This window comes from Neofelis nebulosa, chromosome 2, assembly GCF_028018385.1.
Source record: "Neofelis nebulosa isolate mNeoNeb1 chromosome 2, mNeoNeb1.pri, whole genome shotgun sequence".
Taxonomy (NCBI): domain Eukaryota; kingdom Metazoa; phylum Chordata; class Mammalia; order Carnivora; family Felidae; genus Neofelis; species Neofelis nebulosa.
The window spans coordinates 97,764,726-97,783,948 of NC_080783.1; the positions used below are offsets into that span (position 1 = coordinate 97,764,726).

The 19,223-nt window shown below is 38.7% G+C and overlaps 1 protein-coding gene and 1 long non-coding RNA gene across 8 annotated transcripts in view; one reads left to right on the forward strand and one right to left on the reverse strand.

Moving 5' to 3' along the window:
- NCKAP5 (NCK associated protein 5) overlaps positions 1–19,223 on the forward strand; it is a 980,982-nt gene that overhangs the window by 727,477 nt on the left and 234,282 nt on the right. The gene's annotated exons all lie outside the window — the stretch shown is intronic.
- Positions 7,440–12,585, reverse strand: LOC131503788 (uncharacterized). Its single transcript, XR_009257604.1, has 2 exons — positions 12,505–12,585; positions 7,440–7,855 (listed from the first exon to the last, which is right to left on the reverse strand). It is a non-coding gene; the product is annotated as an uncharacterized LOC131503788 (long non-coding RNA).

Here is a 19,223-nt window from a genome sequence, read left to right on the forward strand (position 1 = left end):
ATTTCCCTTTGAATTTTTCATTTCTCAATAATATTTTCTTATTTTTTGGTTATAATTTTTGTTGGCAAAATTCCATCAGTTTTTCTACCATAACCCAGCCTATCAAATAATAGGTACAATGTAATTATTCGATTTTCTAACAGTACCTTTAAAGATTTGATTTTAAAACAGTTTTTTTTTTTATTTTCACTGGATTATTGGTGCTGAATTTGTGGTTTGTGTTCTTTTTTTTAATTCTTAATTCTTACATATTTCTTTCTCCACAAAGAGCCTATTGAATGATGATCAGGTTTCTCCCAATTAATAGAAAAGAACACATTGCTAGTTTTTGATCCTGCAGAATTAGTACTATTGAGAGACAGTGTTCACTTTAGTAAGAAATTGACTATAAATAAAGCAATGAAAATTTTTTATGTCATTAAATCAGTGATTTGCCCTGTTCATGACCCCTTCCAAGCAGGCTGTTTTGCAATCTGGGGCCTCACTGAGTGAGCTATAACACGATTGATCCCAGCTATATAAGACACACAGCACACTATTTCCTTCATTGATTTATTCCCAGTCTATTCTCCTCCTTATCCCATTTACCTGATCAATTAATCTCTGATATAACTCATGAGCATTGGTTGAGAATAACGCAGCTGATGATATTTCCTCAGCAGCAGCAATGATGGAGTGCTATGTGTATATGAAAGCGAAAAGGTATTCATTCTTGTGTGTAGCCAGGAAGGCTTCTCAATGAGAATCAGGTGGAAGGCGTAGATCACTGTAAGCACCATGGAGTCAAGGGCTATGGCTAGCTTTGTTTTTTGTTTGTTAGTTTTTGTTTTGTTTTGTGTTTTTTGGGGTTTTTTTTTAAATGTAATTTATTGTCAAACTGGTTTCCATACAACACCCAGTGCTCATCCCCACAAGTGCCCTCCTCAATGCTCATCACCCAATTTTCCCTCTCCCCCACCCCCCATCAACCCTCAGTTTGTTCTCAGTATCCAAGAGTCTCCTATAGTTTGCCTCCCTCCCTCTCTATAACTTTTTACCCCTTCCCCTCCCCCATGGACTTCTGTTAAGTTTCTCAGGATCCACATATGAGTGAAAACACATGGTATCTGTCTTTCTCTGCCTGACTTATTTCACTTAGCACAATACCCTCCAGTTCCATCCATGTTGCTGCAAATGGCCAGATTTCATTCTTTCTCATATTCAAGTAGTATTCCATTGTATATATAAACCGCATCTTCTTTATCCATTCGTCAGTCGATGGACATTTTGGCTCTTTCCATAATTTGGCAATTGTTGAAAGTGCTGCTATAAATATCACCCCAGCAGTGCCACCACCTTGCTCACTCCCTGGCACAAAGGAGATGCTCAGAAATGTTTGTGGACTAAATGAAGAAAATGCAAGTGTCAATTTTAGTAGCAAAGTAGCTTGAATTGATTGGTAAGCATCTCTGCAGCCCCACTCCAGAGATCCTGAAATTGTATTTAGCTCATTAAAAGACCAGTCTATGAAATATACAGATCCATGGACCAGAAGGCAAAAGAGGTAGGATGAGTGACAACAACAAAGAAAGAATGAGAACTTTGGTGTCAGACAGACATGTGTTCAAATCCCACTCTCTTTTCTACTGACCGTATGGCTTTTGATGTTCCTCTAATTCTCTACACTCCTTGTTTTCCCCAATCTGGAAAATGAGGACAGTAACACCCACTTCCTGGGGCTCTGGTGAGGAGTAAATGATGTAATGCATGTAAAATGAAGGCACAAAGGCATGAAACAGCATGCATGTTTGGAAAACAGTAAGTAGTTCCACTTCTCTGGAGCACAGGGTACCCATGGGAGAGATGTGGTAAATGGAACTTAAGAGAGAAGAAGCAGGCGGGTCATCAGGAGCCTTGGGTGCCAAGCTAATGGGTTTGAACTTCATCCTAAAACCTTTGGGATGTCGTTAAAGTATTTTAAGCAGGGGAGAGGAATTCTGAAATCACATTTGCATTTTATTACAGTGGCTCTGGCAGAGTGACACTAAATTAGAAGAATCTGGCTCTTCCACACTTTTGCAGCTTCTCCACATCACTCTTCACACCTACTAAACGCTCTCACCAAACTATGTACACAGAATGGCACTTGGTTACTTGGCCTCTGGGCTGTTGCATATGTAGATCCCTCTTCCTAGAACATGCCTTTCCTCCTTAACTATCTTATTAGTGAGGACTCTCTCAGTTGCAAATGACAGAAAATCCAATGCAAGCTGGCTTAAGCCATTAGGGCGATGTATTTACTCAGAACAAACTCTCTGCATAGCCATATGTGCAAGCCCATATCGTGTCTTAGACTCAGGGCTCTTTCTCCATCCTTCTATCCACCTTCTTGCAAATGTGTTATTTTCGGTTTTTGTTTTGTTTCCTTTTTTAACGGTAGCCATTTTAAGGTGATATCTCATTGTGTTTTGATTTGTATGTCCCTAATGATTAGTGATGTTAAGCAGCTTTTCATATACTCATCAGTCATTTGCCTATCATTCTTGGAGAAATGTCAATTCAAATTCTTCGTCCATTTTTTTTAAATTTTTTTTTCAACGTTTTTTATTTATTTTTGGGACAGAGAGAGACAGAGCATGAACGGGGGGAGGGGCAGAGAGAGAGGGAGACACAGAATCGGAAACAGGCTCCAGGCTCCGAGCCATCAGCCCAGAGCCTGACGCGGGGCTCGAACTCACGGACCGCGAGATCGTGACCTGGCCGAAGTCAGACGCTTAACCGACTGCGCCACCCAGGCGCCCCTCTTCGTCCATTTTTTTAATCTGCTGTTTGGTTTTTGTTGTTAAGTCAAAGAAGTTCTTTATATATTCTGAATATCAGTTCCTTACGAGATGCATGATTAGCAAGTATTTTCACATTGATTTTTTTTAAGGATTTGCTTAATTCCTGGCTTGACTTTTCCCCTTATCCCTCCCCTAATTTCTGAGGTGATATGTGAACAAAAGGAGGCCTCTTTCTTGTGTCCCTAACTTTTTGTGCATTATTAATTGCTTTATATATTTGGGTACCCCATGTTGGATGCACAAATATTTACAAATGTTATATCTTCTTATTGGATTGTCCCGTTTATTATTATATAGTGCCTTTCTTTGTATCTTGTTATAGTCATTGTTTTAAAATGTAGTTTGTACAATATTAGTCAACCAGTCCAGTGATAGTGTTCAGTACATAGTCAAGGAGAATAATTGAGAATGTTTGTAGAATGTGAGAGTAAAATAGGCATAGGGACCTCCTCTGAGGTACACGTTGTTGTTCCTACCCAGGAACAACGAGCCTCAGAGAGGGTAGGTAACCTGTCTCAGGTAACAAAGCTAAGTAAGTGGTGAAACGGGATTGAGAACTGTCTGACCTCAGAACTGACATCAGTATACCCAAAGCTTAGCATTAGCAGTTTAATCACCAAAGAAAAGTTAATAAGAAGCCTATTGTGATAAGGAGGAGAAGGTGTTCATGGTGGGACCCGGGCATTCACTCACATAGGCACAGCTAGATATGTAGGCAATAGCCAAGGGATAACACTCTTGCTATTTGGATTTTAAATGGATTCTAGCAATTTGTACCATGACCATCACTGGCACCTACGCCACAAGGGCACCTTTCCTCCCATTGGTACCTTAAGGTAGAGAGACAAGCCAGGCTTGGCCTCTCCTTCTAGCTTTATAGGTGCTTCCTGCCCATGAGAAAGCTGCATGAGAGACCATTTAGCCTCAGCATCTTTCAATGATTTTGAGACAAATTGCTGTATTTCACATAAACTCTCAATTTTCTCTAGAGCTGATGCATGGTGCGGTAGGAGGTATACAACATGTCTGCTAGAGATCATATTTTTTCCTCCCTTAGCCCTTTATTCTTTCCTTTCTCTTCTCTATTGTTTCTTTCCTATCTCCTTTCTTCTGCCTTCAGTCTCTCCCTTTCTTTCTGTTGTTCACTCTGATCTGATTTCTTTATGGTCGAGTATACCTGTTTTCAGAAGCTTTACCATCATCTTCCTGTTGATTTTGCATCAAATGTTGTATATTTAATCCTATGATTGGTGTTGACATTAATTTCGTGGCTTGATAACATTTAGCCAATTTCTGTGAAGTATGTTCAGTGAACGATTCCCCCTCAGCTGCAGTTCACGCCCACCCTCTCTCCAGATGCCCTGGTTCCAACGGGCTCTGTGTGCCACTGTGCAGAACCCACAATCAAAACAGGATAGACGGGAACATTCTTTACCAGAGGCTCTGCGCCTCCACATCCTCTGACTGCATGGCATATTATAATCTTGGGATTCTCAGTGGCATGGTAATTGATGAATTCGTAGCTGAAGTAAACACCATCCTGGAGTGTCCTGCCTCTATGTGTGGTTTTCACTCTCTTCTCTATCGCCCCAGACCAAGAGGGCTATATCAACTGTCCAACCATGCATGTAAATCCGTTTCCTCTCTTGTCACTGCAAATCCACTTTGCCATATGAAATGTCACATTGGCTAAGTTGAAATAAAGAAAACTTGACAATTTCTATTCCCCCCTTTGACTTGAGGTTGTAGGCCCATGAAATGAACCATTAGATCCTTTAATCATTAAAGAATAAGCTAATCCAGGCCATCCATGACTTAACATGGTACCAACTCTGTGAATGAATGGGGATATCTTTCTTTTGTTTGAAATCAGATGTTTGAAAGCATGAATTTTTAAAAACAACTTTGAGTTTTCATCCTGATAATTGACAGTGTGTAGACCTTTCACTGTAGGAGAACTTTAGGGACCAGATTGTGATTAACTGTGCAGTATTCAGGAAACAGTTTCTTTTCATGGCTTTTCTTAAACTTGGAATCTTCAGAAAGCATTGTTATTTACATTATACTGACCTTTGAATCAACTTAGATTTTATCATCCTTTTTTTTATTATTTTAGAAATCTAGATGAATGCAAAGTGTTGGAGAAGGACCAAAAATAAATCAATGTTGTTATTTTACAATAGCATTGACATTATCGATGTTATAATATCAGCACCATTATCATAATTAGTGCAACATTTTAATTGGAGGGGAAACGATCCAATAAATGTGTTATACTATTAATATTTAACTACTGGCTGTGAAAAAAACCAATATTATATTATAAAATATTCACTGAATGTACGATGACAGAATTAAAACCTATTTAGGAAAAAAAAATATTCTCTGGCAAGGGAGAAACCAATGAAATCTCCAAGAAACTGGTCATTCTGAAATATCTAAGGGTAGATCTTTTATGGGAGTGCTTAAATATCTGATATCTTCTGTGGAGGGAAATAAAATGAAATTGCTTTGAGTGCTACCTTTCAGAAATAAACTAGCCTTTCCTTGTGGCCGAAACATCAGAAGGAAAATGGTACAAGTTCCTTCTGAGCTCCTTACGGCATTGGTGTTTAGTATATTAAAAGAATCTGATTTATAGTGATGAGTTACTAAGGAGAAATTGAAAGTTTCCCATCCCAGGGGTTTTTACATGCAAAATTTAAGGAACCCATTATAGTCCATTAGTTTAAAAGGTAAACTTATTAAATCCTCCATGATAAAATAGCTAGTTCTGATTTTATGTTAAAATTAAAAAGGCATGGACAGCATTTTAAGACTCGCTATAATACACTTCTTGGCTCCGCTTGTAGCCAGTGGTAACTGGTGTTTAATGTGATGATTTAATGATGATTTAAATTGGTCCTTCTTCAGAGGAATAGAAAGATCCCCAGAGAAAGTAAATTTATGAAATGAGGTAAGTGGAATTCAGAGTAAAGTGATGGAGTGATTGGTGGGAAGGAAGTCTTACTGTTTGTAGCCCTAAAGACACGTTAAAAGGAATGAGAGTTATAGGCTAGTGTTTCAGATGGCCTCAGTCAAGAGCCCATGGGGACTGGATAGTGAAGTCCCACTTCTGCTCGTGAACACAGGTACTCCAGCGTATCTGTGTCTCCCTGGTCTGGAGCCAGTCAAGTCAAAGAACGTTCATCAGCACTGTTTATGTTTGTTCTTCAGGTTGGTCAGCAAATAAAAATAATCATAGAATTACAGATTTTACAGCAGAAAAGATACCTTCACTAGAGCATCAGCAAGTTTTTACAACAAAGGAACAAACCATCCTAGTAGATTAAAGGACAAACCAGAAGTGACCCATTTTGGAAGTTAAAGGGCCATGTTGCCTGAGTCTGTGAACTATAATTGCAATGCCCTTTTCAGTATAACAGTAAAGTGTACCTGTAAACAAATTATTTATAATAAGCAACCAAACGTATGTATCTTATAGGTGAGTTATAAAAAGGTATATATTAAAATTAAGAAAAAAACAGCTATTTGCATAAAATCTTCACCAAGGTTGAAAACCACTGAAATTCTCCTTTTTCCAGTGGACTTAAGAGCAGCTGAGTAGTCTCAGAAAGGCCATTGTAGATGGAGGAGAGATGATGCATTTTAGTTCCCTGGACAAGTCACTGCCCATCTTTCTAACTCAGCTTTCCCATCTATAACATAGGCATGATAAGAGTTCGTAGTCTCTCATAGGATAATGGTAAGAATTAAATAAAGCATGTAGACAGCTTAGAATACTGCCTGACAGAGGGTACATGGAAGTCATTCTATGAGCTTTAATAGGCATCAGTACTGAGGATTTGGGTCTCACTGTTATGTAAATCTTGCATTAGAGAATCAAGACCTAAAATGTAATATTTCAATCTGATTACCCCAGAACAGAGGCCACATATTAACCTATATCCACACTACAAACTGGTGTTATCCCAATCCCTATAAATGTGTAAAACATGAAATAAGACACAGATCATATCCTTGAGAAAATTATAACTTGAGTCCACTGAAAAACAGTAGCCATAATTCCAAATGTTGGCAAGAATTTGTATTTCAGAATTAAGCATCTAGTGCCACATATAAACTCTACTTTGGGGGCGCCTGGTGGCTCAGTTGGTTAAGTGTCCAATTTTGGTTCAGGTCATGATCTCACAGTTCATGAGTTCCAGCCCCGCATCAGGCTCTGTGCTGACAGCTTAGAGCCTAGAGCCTGCTTCAAATTCTATGTCTCCCTCTCTCTGCTCCTCCCCTGCTCATGCTCTGTCTCTCTCTCCTTCAAAATAAATAAAAACATTAAAAAAATTTTAAGCTTTTGGTCCAACATCAACTTTGTTTCATATTTTTTACATAAAATTTAGTTGTATAAGTAATAAATGTTCATTAATACATACATTGAAAACTATAGAATTTAAATATCCTTTTTATACAGTTACCCAGGAATAATCATTCTTCTCCACATGTGGACTTCCAGTTATTCTTTTCTATGTATTTTCCTATTTTAATGGGAGCATATACATGTACCGTTTTGTAATATGACTTTTTATAATGTCACAGGTGGAGCCTTTACACATCATAATGTGTGGTTTATAGATTCAACTTTAATGGCTGTGTAGTGATCCATTTTCCATTTGTAACAATGGCAGGGGGTCCACCAGCCCCATGCATAAATGGGACACTGTAAGCCCCAGTTGCCCATCCAATTAGTGCCTTCTTTCAGTCTCAGTAGTGACCATGCTTGATCATAAAGTTTATGGTCACTGTACGCATGGTGACATTTTTAACCCCAGGCGGAACTTGCCAGCCCCTCTTAATTGCCCCACGTTTCCTTCAGCAGCAGAATTTCCCATCTGTGGATGCTGATAAGAAAAGGGGGCAGGCTCTGCAGACATGAATATTACTGTCTTCACTTTGGCAGTCAAATTCTCTGAGCTTTGCCTCTGCTCACTGAGGTCTCAGGATGCTCTTGGAGTAACAGTGAGAATGAGAATAGTGGGCTGTGAAATACATAGAAAATATACACAGTTATTCTTTGAGTCATATAGCCCTGCCTTACATTGTATGGATGTGTGATAGTTCACTTAATTCTCACTCACTACTGTTGGACATTTTCTTTGTTTCCAAATTTACTATATTATAAGTGTAACTCCCCCATCTCCCTAACTCATCTGCCTATGAGTTCATATTATGTCACATGAAGGACTCAAATGTTGCTGGCTCTTTTCCATCTTCTCCCACCTCCAGATGATACAGAAGCTCAGTTCACTCTTCTCCCTCCACACACACAAAAACAACTGCTCCACAGTCATTTCAGAAATCCCCAGAAAGCTCATTTATATGTACATGAAAACACATTCTCCCATTCCCTGATTGACCCTCCAATACACACAGCCCTGGGTGGAAAGCAATTTAGAGAAGGCCCCTGTCTGTGACTGCTGCTCTAGGAACCCCCACAAGGACCCTGATGTCTCCCTCACTAGGCTATATTCTGTCTTCAGTTTTGCACAACTAATAATCTTGAGGGCTCTGCTGTGCCTTAACTCAGATATTTTGTTCCTATTGTTTTGCATTCCCTAGGTCTCCTAGGGGGAAAAAAATGGCAGGAACGCCACTTTCCCCTGTGGGCCCCAAAGTGTCATTCCGGGGATGAGAGTACTAGTCCCCAAATCCTATCAAAAGATAGACCCATCCACTTGAGCCTCCTGTCCCTTTCTCTATAGGAAAGCACACAGCATGCCCACCTCTCCTTTTCCTTTATGATATAACACCGCGGAATTTTCTGTTTCTCGCCTTGCAGACTTCCTTTCCGAAGAACATGAACTCAGGCAGACACACACCGGCACTGCCCTGGCCTTAAGTCTGGCAGGTGCATCAAGTGACCCATCCTGACTTAGGCTCATCATATGGATATTGCACCTGAATCTTTTGTGCACATCTGTAATTGTCATTTAAATTCTGTCCTTAGATAAATTCTTAGGAACGTCATGGTTGACATGAAAGGTATGCCACAGACATGTTCACCATAGCTTTACTTGATGTCTGGTTGAGTTCTGGCTACATCTTAAATTGCCACTGAGGACACTCAGGATGGGAACTGATGATTTCTCTGGGATGTCAGAACATAGCAGTGTTGCTCCAGTGGTGAAGCCACAGAGCTCACATATCCAGAGATGCACACTTCCTCGCCGGATAGATGTTTTTACCCAGTGGCTTCCAATAACATTTTCAGTGACCATCAGAATCACAAAGCTATCACTTTTTAAATTTTTTTTAATGTTTATTTATTTTTGAGAGAGAGAAAGAGAGAAAGAGCAAGAGCGAGCGAGCATGAGTGAGGGAGGGGCAGAGAAAGAGAGGGAGACAGAATCCGAAGCAGACTCCAGGCTCTGAGCTGTCAGCACAGAGCCCGACACGGGACTTGAACCCATGGACCGCGAGATCATGACCTGAGCTGAAGTCAGATGCTTAGCTGACTGAGCTACCCAGGTGCCCCAAAACTATCACTTTTTCTATTGAAATAAAATTTATGGACAGTGAAATGCACAGATCTTCAATCTCTGAATAACTTCAACGATCATAGAACCAAGAGGTCCTTCAACCAGGCTGTGCAACAAGATCACATGTGTTCTCTATAAAAAGTACAGTCTTCCTGCCCATAACGCCCAACCATTTAGGCTTTAAAAACTCTGTAATGAAGTTGGTATGTGTGTGTTTGTCAGGGGAGGGAGGGATTGCTTTTTAACTTCCAGTTGATTCTGATTCTATTCCCTTCAATTTATAGATATCAGGAACAAAGAAGAGATACAGGCAGGGTCACATCTTCTAATAAGTGAAATCAATTCCAGGACTCATTTCTGACCACCAGTGTCAAGGCATTTTTTAGCTCCCCTAAAAACCAGTGGGACATGGGGAGTGTACTTGAATTTTCAGTGACTATTTCTAGCGTAAAATTTTGGGGCTCTATGTGAAAATAGTCACTGATGTGCATAATAACACTGTTATAACTTCATTTTGATTTTCTAAAATGAAAAAAAATATATCCAGGCTTCTGAAATCTACTTTAAGAAAAAATTTAGGAATATATATATATATATATATATATATATATATATATATACACACACACACACACACACATATATATATACACACATACACACACACACATATACACACACACACACACACACACACGCACTAACGTTTGTTTATTTATTTTGAGAGAGAGACTTTGAGCATGGGAGGGGCAGAGAAAGAGGAAAAGAGAAAGAATCTCAGGTAGACTCGCACTGTCGGTGCAGAGCATGACGAGGGGCTCAAACTTAAGAACCATGAGATCATGACCTGAGCTGAAACCAAGAGTCGGATGCTTAACTGACTGAGCCACCCAGGCTCCCCAAATGTAGGGTTATATTTCAATGGAAGTATCATTCTATGGGAATACTTGTGAGTACTGGTCAAAGGGACAACAGAACTCTGTTAGGACTTATAAACTTCTATCTGAAAAGGAAATTGCTTATAATTCCCCAAATGTCCTCTTCCCTCTTTCTTATATTTTACACAGCATTATTTTTTGCCTAGAATGTTCTGTAATAAACGACTGCAGTTATAATGAGTTATATTAACATCACGTTGTTACTGTTTTGAAGCATGTGGGGAGGTTTTGTATTAATTAAAAAAAGAGAGAGAGAGAGAAAGACATTTCTAGCTTTTCTTCCTTGCACGAGAATTAGGCTTTTTAAATTTTATTAAAAAGTTTCTTTTCACAAATATGGTTCAGCCTCCTAGATTTTAAGAAACATAATAGACAGCTAGTATTCACACGGATGTGCTATTTAAAAGGAACGTGGCTCACTATTGTTATTCGGTGCTGCATTTTTATGTGTAGGAATTGATGTATGCCAAGAAAAAGGCAATTAAGGCTCTTATGCTTATTTTTCAAGGTGTATTAAACTGGCTTGAGTTTTAACTATATGTTTCCTTTAAGAATCTTAAAAAAAAAAAACACCTTGAGAAATATTACCAACTGGGTCCATTGCCCTAAACAAAGAAGCAGATTCATTTTCATAAATAAATCTGAATTCCATTAGTTTTTCAAATTTACTTGTAGATTGAGGAAGAGGAGAAGTATGCTAATCGAGGATAGAGAAGATGGAAAATTATGATGAGAATTTTCTCCATGCAGTCGGTGCTGGTCCTGTTCTTTGCGGGTATATTAAAAATTGAAGGCCTGTTTATTCAAATGTTCATTCAACAAATTTTTACCATAAGCGCACGATGTACATGGTGTTGTCTGAGTCATTTTGGTGGAAGCTTATACCCCAAAACGGCTCTTCACATCTGTAATGTTTAGAATCTGCCATGTGGGTCAATCCCTGGTTTATAAATAATAATGAAAATTAAGATGACAGTTCACGTTCATTGAGAGAGAACTATGTAGCCAACATGTTCTAAGCACTTTTCACTTCGTAGTTGCTCTTTGCAAAAGCTTATAGCAGCTGCTCTTATTGTGGGTACACAAAAGGATATTGAGACACAGAGAGGTTCAAAGTCTTAGCTAAGATCACACAGCTAATAGTGTCAGATCCCAGGCCATGTGGCTCCAGAGCCTATTCTCTGAACCACCATGTGACTTGAATATCTGTGCCCATTAGTTGATTTTTTTTTCTTATAAATTAGTAATGTAGGCCTGTATGATTACCACATAACATTTCAGCGTTGGACTATGTTATGTAGGCAACTGGCACATAGTGGGTTATCAGTAAATGAGCACCGTCCACATTTATGATTTGGCTTTCATATCCAGGGCATAGCCCAGCTCCAAACGTTAGGTGCAGGAAAGAAACCACAATAATTTAGTTTATTAAATAAATGAATGATTTATTCAGTTTATTTAATATGCAATTAGTAGGTTGTGAAAACCATGTTTTTTCTAATATCCTTTAGGGGTAAAAGTCAAGTCTGGAAGTAAACTAGAAGTTTGTGAAGTTGTACTCAGAAATGAGTAGCTTACAGCTGCACAGCACATATCAGGAGGGTTGAGAGATGAAGCCAGAGTATGCAGGTGGAGGATGATTAATCTCATCTGATTTGAAAGAAACCATCAGTAGAAGTAGTGGTGTGGGATCTCAGCTAGCCTGCTGGAATTTCAGGCTGCGGCAAGCAGCGCCTCTCATAAATTCTTGACCTGTCTCGGAAGTAGCTTCCCTCTCTGAGAGCAGAGGGAGAAGAGGGGGTCATAACTGTGTGCTTAACTCTGAGCATCGGGAGGGATCTGATTCTTCTTGGGATGTAAAGGAAAACTTTTTTTAATGTTGGTTTATTTTTGAGAGAGAGAGAGAGACAAAGCATGAGCAAGGGAGGTGCAGAGACAGAGGGAGACACAGAATCTGAAACAGGCTCCAGGCTCTGAGCTGTCAGCCCAGAATCCAATGTGGGACTCGAACTTGGGAATGACAAGATCATGACAGAGGCTGAAGCCAGACATTTAACCGACCGAGACACCCAGGTGCCCCTTTATTATTATTATTATTATTATTATTATTATTATTATTATTATTTTAGGCCATAAAGAAAAACTTAAGAAAGCAAATGAGCATCCATGGAACAAGAGGAACCAAAGCAATAGTTAGATTGTATACCCTACCTGGTTTTTGAGAAGTAAGATATCAAACGATTCATTGAAAATGTAACAGTGAAGTCATGGACACTCTGAAAGAGAACACAGCCCACAAAGGATTGAAGGTTCTAATGTGGGCCCTAGATATTCTGAAAAAGTCTGAGTGTTCCATCTAAAGCCTGAGGGTTCTCTGTTTGAACACATTGTCTTACTCGCCTTCTTGTGCTTGACTGAAATGAAGTTGCATGTCAGGCCTGGGATCAGCACAAAATTCACTCTATGCATGAAAGTCACAGATTTGGTATCTCTGAAAGCACATGTGGGGGCTAAAATATGTTTAAAACTTCTTTCTTTTGCTAAGAACTTTAGAGTGTCTGAATTTTTGGCTCTGTCGTGATTGGGAAACTCTTGTTACATCGTGAGCTCAAATTTGGTGATCTTTCCTAAATGGCATCATACCACAGAAGGAGAGCATGGCTGACTGCAGGCAGAGCAGTCCCCGTGTGGCCCTGTAGGAGGTCCCCACGCCTGCCTGTTTCTGTCACTACAGTATTGTCCCTGGAGGTCAGCATCTGACTTTGGACAGAAGGCTCTGAGAGTGAGGGCTCTGCTGAATAGGTAACTATGTGAACTATTCCCTCACCTGGCTGTTTTCACCAATGAGCTTCTTTGGCGCACTTTCATAGCTTGTGCAAACAGCCCTGATTCACCAGCTCATCCAGGTTATGCCAGCAGCCAGCAGCAGTGATTGTTGGCTCTCAAGCAGCTGGAGGGCCTGGGAGGGCCCCCTGGCAGCAGCCCCAGAGTTGACCGAAGCCAACACAAAGTAGAATAGACACATATAATGGGTTCCCAGGAAATAACAAATCTTCCTACTTCTGTGCTGCAGAGACATTTCTCCATTATCACCTTAAGATGGAAACCAGGGCCCTCTCATCTAACAGAGGCCACTTACCCTGGCAAAGGGCAGCTTGGCCACGCACGTGGGAGGCACTTTGAAGACAGTGGCAGCATCTGTGCATGCATGGACACACTCATAACAAATCTCTTGAACCACAGTAGGGTGAGAAGGAAGGAAGTGAGCTGTTTAACATAATGACATAATCACACAGGGAGTTCAATGATAAAACCAGATTTTTAAAGGGTATGCACATTCACTAGACGAAAGGACTGTTACAAAGGACAAGAGACACAAATTTAAAATAATAGCATATTTGAATATAAATGTTAATAAGCCAAAATTTACCAAACCCAAACGTTAAGAGTGTCAACCAAATTTACATTTTTTAAATAAATTGCCCTGTGGCATAATGGTTAATACTTATGGTCACTGATATCAGGAACACCTGAGTTTGAATATCAAGTCCACATCTTACTAGCTGTACCTAGGGCAAGTTCCTTAGCTACTCCAGTTGTAAGCTTTTTCCGTCTATAAAATGGGAATAATCACAGTACTTTTATCATAGCTTTATTGTAAAAATTAAATGGGATACTTTATAGAAAATATTTAACAAGGCCTAGCATATTCGGTGAGGGCTTTTTAAAACCTTGTACTATTCTTATCCTTCTGAGAAGAAAAAAAACACATATGTTTCCTCAACCACTTGGGCCTTTTGGTAACATCATGAAAACAGCAGCATTTGCAGCAGCAAGAGTAAATGGCAGAGTTAGTCACCTCGTACTTTCTGTCTGTAGACTCTGTAAAGTGTTTCTCACACTGGGAAGGATGGGTTCATTATCCCAAGGGGAGAATCGATTTCCAGAACTGGTAAGACAGTTAGCAACCCTAGATGACTCATCATTCTCCAGTCTGGGTAAATTGCATTCCAAGTACTGGATACTATTCTAGAAACACTGTTGATAATCCCTGAGGAAATGGCATATTGGAGATAAGCGAAAGGACCAGAAAATGGGAAAATACAGTTCTTATTTCTATAAAGGAAAAAAAAAAAAGTTCTAAAAACCAGAGCACAGGGACTTGATATTGGTACCTGGAAAATGTCTAGAAAGCAACAAATGATAAAGATGGAATCACTAAGACACAGCATGAGCTCATTAAAAATAAAGTGGTTTTTTTTTAACAGATTAAAAAAAATTAACTGTTTATCATGAGACTGCTATAAGTTGGTTGTATCAGGATTTCATTAAGGCATCTATCTTTTGACTCAGGATAATGTTCAGAGAGGATTAAGAAATATGTTGGTGGATCATTCAGTTGGATAGATGCATAATCAGCTGCCCCATTGTACACAGATCTAGCCAAATAAAGACTAATTAACTCAGAGAAATCTTTCCAGACCTATGCCACAGAGGTCTATCTTCAGAACTACGTTACTCATCATATGTTATCACTGACATGACTATTAGAAGGCAAGCAAGTTTTTTAATGTATAGGTTAGTACTAGCTGGGAAGGGAGAATAGCTGTGATCTTGTCAAAATCATAATTCTGAATGTTCTATAATATCTTAGTATCTTAGAACAGTAGGCTGTGGTAAACAAGATAAAATTTAACAGTAATAAATGTTAGTTCCTGCATTTGTAGGTTAAAAATTAATTTGTTAAATCCCGGAGCTTCAAAGCAATTAACGTTCGGAGGAAAACTTGGGACAGTAGTTAAAAATAAATTCAGTATGAATCAAGAGTGTGCTAAGAGCCAAGTCAGACAGAGGATGCTTAATAGAAGGATAATGTTTTCTCTAGACACTGTGATTAGCCCTGCCACATTCTGCCTCATGCAGGCCACATCTTAAAGGGTTTGGTTCCAGATAGTTTCACTTCAAGAGAGAAATTGACAAACCAGAAGGTGTATTAAAAAAAAAAAAAGAAAAGGAAAGAAAATGAAATAGTTTGCCTTTAGAGGGATCTAAAAACCATGTTGTAGGGAAAGATGGAAAGAACTCAGGCCACAGCTACTTAATTTCGGAAAAGAAAAATCAAGAAGACATATCACTTAGGTCTCTGAATATTATAAAAGCTTTCTTATGGAATCATATATAGATAGATGTAATATATTTCTTAAGGCAAAAAGGAGTTAATAAATAAAGATTTTAGGGGTGAAAATCTAAAGAAAGAATTTATAACAATTAGAGGTGTCCACTTATACCATGAGCTGGTTTTTGGAGCTAACAAGCTTTAACGTAGAAAAACATTGGCCAGGAGTGCCTGGTGGGTAAGTCAGTTAAGCATCTGGCTCTTGGTTTCAACTCAGGTCATTATCTTATGGTTTGTAGGTTTAAGCCCAGCATTGGACTCCACCCTGACAAAATGGAGCCAGCTTGGAATTCTCTCTCTCCCTATCTCTCTCTTTATTCCCCTCCCCGCCTCAAAATAAATAAATTAACTTTAAAAATAAATAAATAAAAATAAAAGCATTGACCAAATAAACGTCTTTTGAATGTGAGGCTTTTAAAAGAATGATTACATTAAATTGAATAGTTATGTAGATGGTTCCAAGTTGTGTTGTCCAGTGATGAGAGTCTTCTTGTAGGGCAGCCATTCTGCCTCTTATTTAATGCCAATGATAACTTCAGGAATACACAATGGGAAGTATCTTTTCCATGCTGCAAGGAAGAGAGTGTGAACATGAGTCTGTATGAGTAAATTAGACATCTTTATGTAGGAGTTTATACCTCATGGCTAAACTGAAGAAGCTTCTCTAAATTCTTGGCAAGAAGTAGACCTGAGGCTTTATTGCCATAGAGATCTGAATCTCTGAAGCATCCATGTTAGAGCCGGGTAGGGTACTCAAGATGGTTTACTTTTTTTTTTCCTTTAAATTACTATTGATATCTATTTATTTTGAAGGAGGGGGGCAGAGAGAGAGAGAGAGAGAGAGGGAGAGAGAGCATCCCAAATAGGTTTCATGCTCAGCATGGAGCCCTATGTGGAGCTCAATCCCACAAACTGTGAGGTCATGACCTGAGCCAAAATCCAGAGTCAGACACTTAACCTACTGAGCCACTCAGGTCCTCCTCAAAATGGTTTACCTTTTAAGCAAAAGATCAGGTTAAGTTGGAAAAGCATTTATACAACCTCAGAAATGCTTGACTTTGGTTATGTAATAATTGGTTGGAGTTGAAGGTCAACCCAGAGGTTTTCAATTCCTAGGTATTTGTGCTTTTTTACATATTATTCTAAATATTTTGTCACCACTCCTAGGTAAAAATTAATGTTCCTACCTATGACCTTATTACTAAAATGAGTTAACCTAGATTAAGCACATAATTTATGTGTACTAGATAATATACTGAATCCTTTAAAAATGTTTAATCATTCAGTCCTCTCAAGAACCCTAGGAAGTAGATACTGTTATATCTTAGTTTTTAAAGATGAGAAAATTGTAACTTGCAGATTTTTTTTAAACTTGCTCACATTGCTAGTAAGTGGAAGCTAGGATTCAAATGAGCTCAGACACCCACCCTATGAACCGCACACTTATTATGGTGTAGGTTCATAGACAAGGTATTCAGTGCAGCTCAGTGGTTAAAAGCAAGTGGTGATTTGGAATCAAAGGGTTCTAGGCTGAAAACTTAGCCCCTCATTTACTGATTCTTTGATCTGAAGTAAATTGCTCAGTCTCCTTGATCATCACTTTCCTCTTCTATAAAGGGAGTGGGGTAGGAGGAGGACTAATAATACGAATACCTAAGATTGCCCTAAGATTGAATGAGATGATGCATGCAGTATTAAGCACTTTTGCACGTAGTAAATTCTCAATAAGTTTAGCTATTGATGTTATTAATAAGTATGTATTATTACACAGTGTTGGTTCAGTTGCTTATGACTGTAGAAAGTTTATCTGTTTGGATTCTACAGGTAATTCTGTGTACCAAAATGGAAGACATAATGCTAGGAAGAGGCTAAATTCTTTGTTTCTACTCTTGCATGTTTAAAATAATTTTTTTTCGGAATTCAATGACAAATATTCTGATTATGGTACAGAAGTCACAATTCTAGTACATGGTATAAATCCACGAAATTTTCTTCCAAATGGTAAGCCATTCAAGTTATACCAGTGAAGATAAAAGAACAATTTCTTTTGTACCCTAAATCCCTTATGCATCATGCAGTTTTCAGTATGTGGAGGAGGATTACTGTTTTCCTGCCTCCCAAACTCCTAAGGCCATTTAGAGACACCAGTTTTCTTGCCTTTCCTCTCTATCATCAAGTCTGTCTTCCTGTGCCCCTCCCTCAACCTCTACTGAAATAAATAGTTGGCTTCCACTTTGGATGTTTGCTGACAGCTTTCAAATCCCACCGCTCTTCCTTTCCCTTCTGTGCCACATCTCAGCAAGTTGATAAGAAAGGCTTCCTTTGTCTCAGTCAGAAAGTTCATACCTTGCAAGTGCTGGCTGCCCAAGCCATGTTCAGAGCTCCCTGGAAACCTTCCTTCATCTCCCCAGAAAAACTCAGTGTGTGAGTAATAAATCTTTTCATAACTTTTTGGTGCATACGTGGTATCATCAGTCTCGACATCCAAACCAAATTTTGGAGTGAGGGTTATGAGACCATATTGCTTCTGTAGGGTGATGACAAGTCCCAGATCACTTCCTGCATACAGCATCATCACTCATCTGGAAAATGCCCATCTGCTTCTCCACTGTTGTTGGCACTTCCTTTAACAGCTAATTTGTCCCTCATCTACTTAAAGTGGAATTCAGTCCCTCTAGTCAAGTGGTCTATGGGCATATTCTTGTAAAATTTCAAGTATTAGGTACTTCTCATGTTCTGCTAGCTATTCCAGAAGTTAGAGTAGAAGGGAAAGATACCCAAATCTGACAAAGAAAACCCAATGCCACCTTAGAGAAATAGACCAAAAGTCTTGCAGACAATTCCAAACCAATCCCTATTTAAAACTCTTAGAAAGTTAGAACTAAAAGTAAAATTCCTTACCAAGATAAAGAGTTTTATCTGGCAGCCACTATCACTCTCAATAGGAAAATATACTGTAGATATTGAAGTATAGTCAGGACCATGGTGCCAGCGATTAGCATACTTTGTAAATGCCTTTTTGGAAGTTCTGCCACTTCCCTTAATACATGATTCAGAGGTAAAATTGCACTGCTATTGGAAAGGAGGGAAAACATATTGTTATTTTCAGGTGGCATTCTCTATACTACAAACCTGAGAAATTAAGTGAAATAAACCTAAGAATTAATAAAAGAGTGTAATAAAGTGGTCAGATATGACTATTACAAAAATCAGTTGTTTTCTGTCAGTGAGGAATAATGGTTCAAAAAATAATTGGGGAAAATTCAGTGTATAATTGTAATGAAGGTCATAAAATACTATTTAAAGAAAAGTGTAGAACTCATTTAAAGAAATGTATACAACTTATCGAGAGAAGTCAAGAATTTAATAAAGTGGTATACCATGTTCCTGCAGGGGAAGACCAAATATTGCAAAACTGATATTTCTTCCCCAAATAATTTAAAGGTTGATTATAACCTTTTAAAAGAAGTGAAAATCAATTGGATTATAGGAGGGGAATGAGGAGGACTTAATGATTCTATAGACAATGTAGAAAGAAGCAAACAAAAAAAACAAGAAATGTTTGAGAGGAAGAAGAATAACAAATGATGGCTTACTGTATTAAGTATTAAAATGGTATCAACTTGTAGTTAAAGTGTGCTTATAGCTCTAGATCAGGTAAATCAATAAAACAGTATAAGTCATCTGACAATAACTTTACCATATTTAAGTGTTTAGTACTTCTAAAAAAGATATCACAGGGGTGCCTAGGTGG